The sequence below is a fragment of the Suricata suricatta genome, chromosome 5, assembly GCF_006229205.1.
Source record: "Suricata suricatta isolate VVHF042 chromosome 5, meerkat_22Aug2017_6uvM2_HiC, whole genome shotgun sequence".
Taxonomy (NCBI): Eukaryota; Metazoa; Chordata; class Mammalia; order Carnivora; family Herpestidae; genus Suricata; species Suricata suricatta.
The window spans coordinates 149,209,970-149,215,900 of NC_043704.1; the positions used below are offsets into that span (position 1 = coordinate 149,209,970).

Genomic DNA, 5,931 nt, shown 5'->3' on the forward strand with positions numbered 1-5,931 from the left:
CCGCGCTGCTCGCCCGTCGGGGGCCTGGGCCGGGCGGGTGTCGCGCTGTCCCCCGCGTCCCCGCGCTGCCCCCCGCGTCCCCCTGCCTGTGTCTCCGCACGCTCGGGCCGAGGGAGGGGCGGACACGAGGAGAGAGCCACGTGCTCTGGACGCTTGGTGCCTGGGGTCTCCCTTCCCAGGCCAAGTTCACCAGCTCTGTAGACGGTCTAGGGAGGAGGCCTCCGTGTCTGCAGGCCGCGTCCCTCCGCGGGATCCGCGCCAGGCTCTCAGGGCAGGGACAGGGCCTCTCGTTCCCTCGTTTAGGTGGTCCCGTGAGGCCCGCACGGCAGTCAGCCGGGGGTCCGGCCCTCCCTCCCGTGAGCTGCCCAGAGGTCCTAGGGGCCTCACAAGGGTTGGGGAGGAGGGAGGTGGTCCGCTGCCGGCGTCTGCGAGCTGGCGGGGCTCCGGTCCTGCACACGGCTGCTCCTCCGCCCCAGGTCCTGGCCAGGCCCAGGCGCACTTGGCCAGTGGGTGGGAAGGTCCCCCCTATCTGGGACCACGGTGACAAGGCAGGGGGCCAGGAGGCTGGCTCTGGAGAGCCTTCAGCCTCAGCCACTTCCGGAGAGAAACAACCCCCCCTCCGTGGCTCTCAAAGCTCTGCGCGCAGGAGCGTCGTGGCGGGCACCTTCCAAAGTGCAGCCTCTTGAGGCCAAAATGCCGGAGTCCTGTGCCTCAGGCCCAGCGTGGCGGGACCCGGTCTGCCACTCTGACAAGGTCCCGGGGATTGGTTCCCAGAGGACCGGGAACATAGAGGAACCTGGGGCCCCGTGTTGCCCAGTGAGGCCCCGCGCCCGGACTCACCCCCTAGCCGGCTGGGGACCCTCTGGCTGGCTTGCCAGACCGCCTAACTTGGACCCTTCGAGCAGCGTCCCCACCTTCCCGGCTGCCTGCTTTTGCAGGGACGAGAAGCCCACAAACGGGCCTCTTGCCAGGCCTGGGAGAAGTGTCATCCATCCTCCGAAGAGGCTGCGGCCCCTCTCGTGCTTGGGATGAAAGGGCGCTCCCAAGCTGAGGGACGTGTCTGTCCTGGCACAGGGGACACATCTTCCCTCCAGGCTCCGGTGGCTCCAGCTTGTGTCAAGTCACTATCTCTTCATGCCACCAGAGGGTGGGGGACACGGACTCGAGCCCGCCAGGTGCCGTCCTTGCAGGGCTGTGGGTTCTTGAAATAACTCGGGGGAGGAGTTTGTGGCCCGGCCTCTCGTTCTGTGGCCTTCAATCTTCTGTCACTGGTTTCCTGCTGGAAAAAGGCTGGGAGCTGCAGGGATTAGGGGTGAGGAGCCGGCAGGTGGCAGCACCTGGGTGCGGCTGTGGTACCATCCTGGCCTATGCGGGCCTTGGGAGGGGGGAGGGGCTGTGGAGAGCAGGCGGCACTGCTGCACGAACCTTGTGTGCCTCAGTTTCCTCATGTGTAAAAACGAAGGAAACTGAGACCCACACGGTATATATCAAGGGGGTCACTGGGCTCTTGGCCTCCAGCTGTCATATGACCGGGCATCCCTGCTCCCAGAAGCCACTAAGATAAAGGTTTGTCCCTAAGTCTCAGCTTCTGAGCCACTGGTAGGGAGTATGACAGTGTGGGCCTTGGGAGGGACGGGAGTGTCCACGACCGGACCCTTCTCCCCAGGGCTGCTGCCCAGGGGCCGGGCTCTCCAGCAGACACCCAGGCCCTGGCAGAGGGATGCTCTGGGGTCTTTGGGGCGCCCACCCCAGGGACACAGAACTAGATGCTATGCTGGTTGTAAGAGGGCAGTCAGGCTGAGCAGCGAACCGGGTCCAGGCCAAGAAGCACCAGGGTCAAGGCCCACGACAACCTGCGGGCTTAGGGACAGCATCTCGGACCTCAGGGAGGTGAGTTCAGGGGAGTCCTCAATGGGAGGGGAGGGTGGACTGCCAATGCCTTCTGTGGGGGGGGGTTTGCAGAGCCCCCCAGCAGGCTGGAGGACCAGCCCTTGCCCCTTTCCTGCCCAGCGAGGGCGGTGGTCACCCCCAGACCCGGCCTCTCCCTGGGTGGCTGAGTCGCTTTTCCTGGGCCTGCCCAAGCAGTCACTCCACCGCTGTCCTAGAAAGCCAGTGGTGACGGGGCCTGGAGTCCAGACTCATGTCCAGCCTTCTCTGGGTGACCACAGTGTGAGACCCACAGGGATGGACCCACGAGCTCTGCAGCCCTTTCCTGCCTGTCCCTGCCTGCTCCTCCCTGGGGCACCGCTGCTGGGTCCCCTCTGGGTGCTGTTCCGTGATGCACCTTTTGCAGCTGGGGCTGGCACCTTGAGTCCACATGGTCAAAGTAGGGGGTGTCCCACCCCGGTCTGCTTTGTGGGTCAGGCAGGCCGAGGACGTGCAAGCAGCCCCCAGTGGTACCCGTGAGAACCGGGGAGCAGAGGGGAGCCCTCGCGGGGGCGGCCAGCAGGAGGCCTGGGGGGCAGGCGCAAGGCAGGGACAGCAAGGGCAGCGAGGATCCCGTGGCCAGCAGGGCAGCGGTGGCTCGGAGGGCAGAGGGGAGGCCCGAAATGAGACACGGGCCCAACGCTGGGCAGGAGCGCTAAGGAAGATGGGGTGCAGGGTGCGGACTGGCCCCGTGGCCCCGGTGGAGGCGGGCCATGTGTGTGTCCAGTCCCTCAGGGGTACTGTGCTCCCCACGCGGGTCTGGCTCAGCCCCGGTGAAGGACTGTGCTTCCGCTGGGTCACACTGCGGATAGGCAGAGGGGGCGCCTGGGAAAGACCGTGCCCAGTGCAGGGACCCCTGGCTCTGCCCGGGCACCTCGTGGGGTGAGGAGGGCCAGCCTGGAGAGGCCGCCGCTCGGAGGTGGCTGTGAGCCCACGGGTGGGGAGGTGAGCTAACGGGCTCCACACCTCACTGGGTTCGTGTGTCTGACCCCCACTCCCCCAGCCAGGAGCGGCGGGGGACCCACCTGGAGCTGGCCCAAGGCCCAAGGCCCCCGTCTACCCTTTCTCCGCCCCCCAGCAAACACAGGCCCCCCCGGCGGGATGGCGAGGAAGCTCCTGGAGACTCCGGGCTCGTGACCACAGTGGTGGCTACTGATCGCTGTTTCAGAACACGCGTGTAAGCATGTTCCAGAAAGCATTTGATCAAGCTCTGAACAACCACTGAATAATTGTGCCTTAGACCAAGCAGGGACCAGGCCGGTGCCAGCACACTGGTCCGGCAGGACCAACTGAGCAGCCCTGAGAGGCAGATGGGGGAGTAAGGGCCCCCGACACGCTGTACCGAACTGGCCGGCTGCGGCCGGCTCCACTTACGTGAAAGAGGGAACCAAGGGGCCAGGCCCCCAAGGGAGACAGGTCTAGAAGCCAGAAGGTCCTCAGCCCCTCCGGCTCTTCCCCGACTGGAAGGAAGGGCCGTTGGTCTGTGGTGGCCCGGCTGCGAGGAACGCGGCCCTGGCAGGGGGGTGCTGGCTACCCAGAGCTGGGCACCTGGCAGGGCAAGGAAGCCAGGCTCCGTCCTCCTGGGTGATCCTCCTGGTGAGACCGCAGCCAGGGGAGCGGCCTGAGCTTGAGTCACCATCTTCATGCCCCGTGGGCACAGGCAGGGGTGGATGGCACCCCTGGGTGGGGCCACCTTCCGCAGGGGTGAGCCCACGCCGGGGTGCTGGGTGAGCACCAGCCCTGCGCCTGGGACTGTGGGCATGAAAGCAGCCCCGGTGGCAGCAGAATCTCCCGAGAACCGCCTGGGCCGGGCCCCAGGCTTTGGGAGTGACGCACAGGTGCCCGGCCTCAGGCCGAGCCCCACTCCCCTGCCCACCTCTGTGGCCCCCGGAATGACGGGACCAGGGCTGGGGTCAGGAGGGGGGGCCGTCCCAGTCCGCGGCAAGGAGGAGTCACAGAGGTGCAGGTTGCCTTTAATAGCCCCGTTACGGTGGTTTTTGGTGAGAAAGGGTCTGTTAACATAACTGCAAAGCAGAACCAGGGAAGGGAGGAGGTGTTGAGAGCCGTCCAGGTGCCGGACGCCCGCCTCTCGGCTCAGGCTCCCTCGATGGGGGCTTGGCAGGCGGCCCCTTCTGAGTGGCTCCGTGGTGGCGCGGTGGGCACACACCCTGACTTGTCGCCAGGGCCGCGGGTGTGACAGTGCCTGTGAGGAGGTGAGGCCCTGGGGCAAGGGATGGGCGGGAGCAGGCCTGGTCACCGGGAGACCTGCCGTGTGGCACCGCTTCCTGTGGCCTCTGCCGTCGCTCAGGGCAGCCAGGGCGGGGGCTCAGGCCTCCTTGTCCTTATGGCCTTCCCTGGATCCCTCCTTCAGGTTTTCGGCCATGAGCTTCATTTGCTGTTGAGAGAACACAGGACACTGTGAGCCATGCGAGCCTGAGTGCTGGCCCCTGGGGGGTTGGTGGCACCGGTGGCAGTAGTGCCCCTGGAGCGCCATCAGAGCGCCTCTGAACCCAGAAATCTCACCATGGCTCCGCCTTGTTTGTTGAAAAAATGAGTAACTCCTTTGGAATTTGGCTTAAAATACACACGCTGATTTTTGACAACCGTTATTACGGGAAAACAAGCCTCTGCGCACGAGAGCGCTGCTGCCCCGGGCACTGGGCTGCCCTCTTGGGAGCCCCCAGTGGCACACGGGGCTGCACACGACAGCACGCTCCCTCCGGCTTCCAGGGACAGGAGCCCCTTTCGTGGGCTGTAATCGAACGTTCGGTCTCCTGCTTCACCCCCATGTCCCCTCGTAGGGATCCCCTAGATCCGTAGTACCCTGGGAGACCCCACCTCCCTCCACACCTTCTCTGGGCCTGGCCTGTTGTCCACGGAAGGCACAGCGACGGGAGCTGGGGGGCCAGGGAGGGACCTGCCGAGTCCTTGCTTGTCCGCAGCAGGCTCTGCGGAGGGCTTTTGCCGGGGAAGGGGACAGGTGGGTCACGGTGACCAGTCTGCCTGTGTGGGACGCAGCAGGCCCGCCTAGGGCAGGCTGTGGGTGCAGGAGCGGACGGTGGCCTGAGGACCCACAGCTGCAGTGTCTACGCAAGCTCCAGCCTGACGGGGTGATGGTGATGGTTTGATTCAGTTCTCAAAGTGGATTTTGATCCAGAGGAACCTTTGAGGGTCCCTGCAGGGTGCAAGCCGTTCCTCCGTTATGTGTGTGTGGCTGCCGCTGGGAGCCCTTGCCTGCAGGTCTCCTGGGAGGGGCCCCCCTCCCCTGAACGATCCAGCCTTGAGTGACTTTTATCTCGGCCCAGGGTGGGAAACCCACTCAGGCTGGGGAGGACTCGGACCCCCCTCCGCCCCTCGCAGCGCCTGCCCTGCGCAGGGGGCTGGCTCCTGGGCATGGGGGATGTCAGGAGGGCATGGGCGTGCTGCACTGAGCTGCAGAGGTGGGGACGATGGCTGGTGACCCCACCATCCCCTCGGGCTCAGCCCAGGCAGCGGGAGCGCGTCTCCGTGCAGAGGAGCGAGCGGGCCCCTGAGTCTGGCGGGCTGGGCCAGGCCCTGCTGCGGCGGGTCCCTCAGGGCCTGACCTGCCTCGTGGAGCTTTGTGACCCCACCGGAGACGTGGCCCACAGTGGCCGGGAAGGCTCGTGTCCCCAGACCTCTGCCAGCGCAGGGCTGAGCGCCTGGCCGCGAGGGGGGCTCGGGTTCGGCCGTCTCCCCGCACCGCCCGTCCTCCCTGCTGGACGCGCTGAGCCGGTGGCAGCACCGGAGCGTCACCCGGGGCCGAAGCCCAAAGAGACCCTCGAGCCGCGCTGAAGAAACAAGCTGCGGCGGCCGCTCGCCAGAGATGGGGGCTTCAGCTGGTTTCGGGGCCCGTGAGCGACACCCGGGTCCTCCTCGCGCAGACACGCCAGCTGCCGACTTCCTCCCGAAGGAGAGGGTCAGAGGCTCCCAGGCCTTGAGATGGCGTCTCTCAGGTATGGGTCCCGGTGCTGACGGCTGTCGTGA

At 66.4% G+C, this 5,931-nt stretch overlaps 1 long non-coding RNA gene across 1 annotated transcript in view; it reads right to left on the reverse strand.

Annotated features, from left to right (window-relative positions):
- Positions 1-3,878: 3,878 nt before the first annotated feature.
- LOC115292401 overlaps positions 3,879-5,931 on the reverse strand; it is a 6,715-nt gene continuing 4,662 nt past the window's right edge. Inside the window, exon 2 of the long non-coding RNA XR_003908970.1 lies at positions 3,879-4,321. This is a non-coding gene — a long non-coding RNA (uncharacterized LOC115292401). The remainder of the gene's footprint in view (positions 4,322-5,931) is intronic.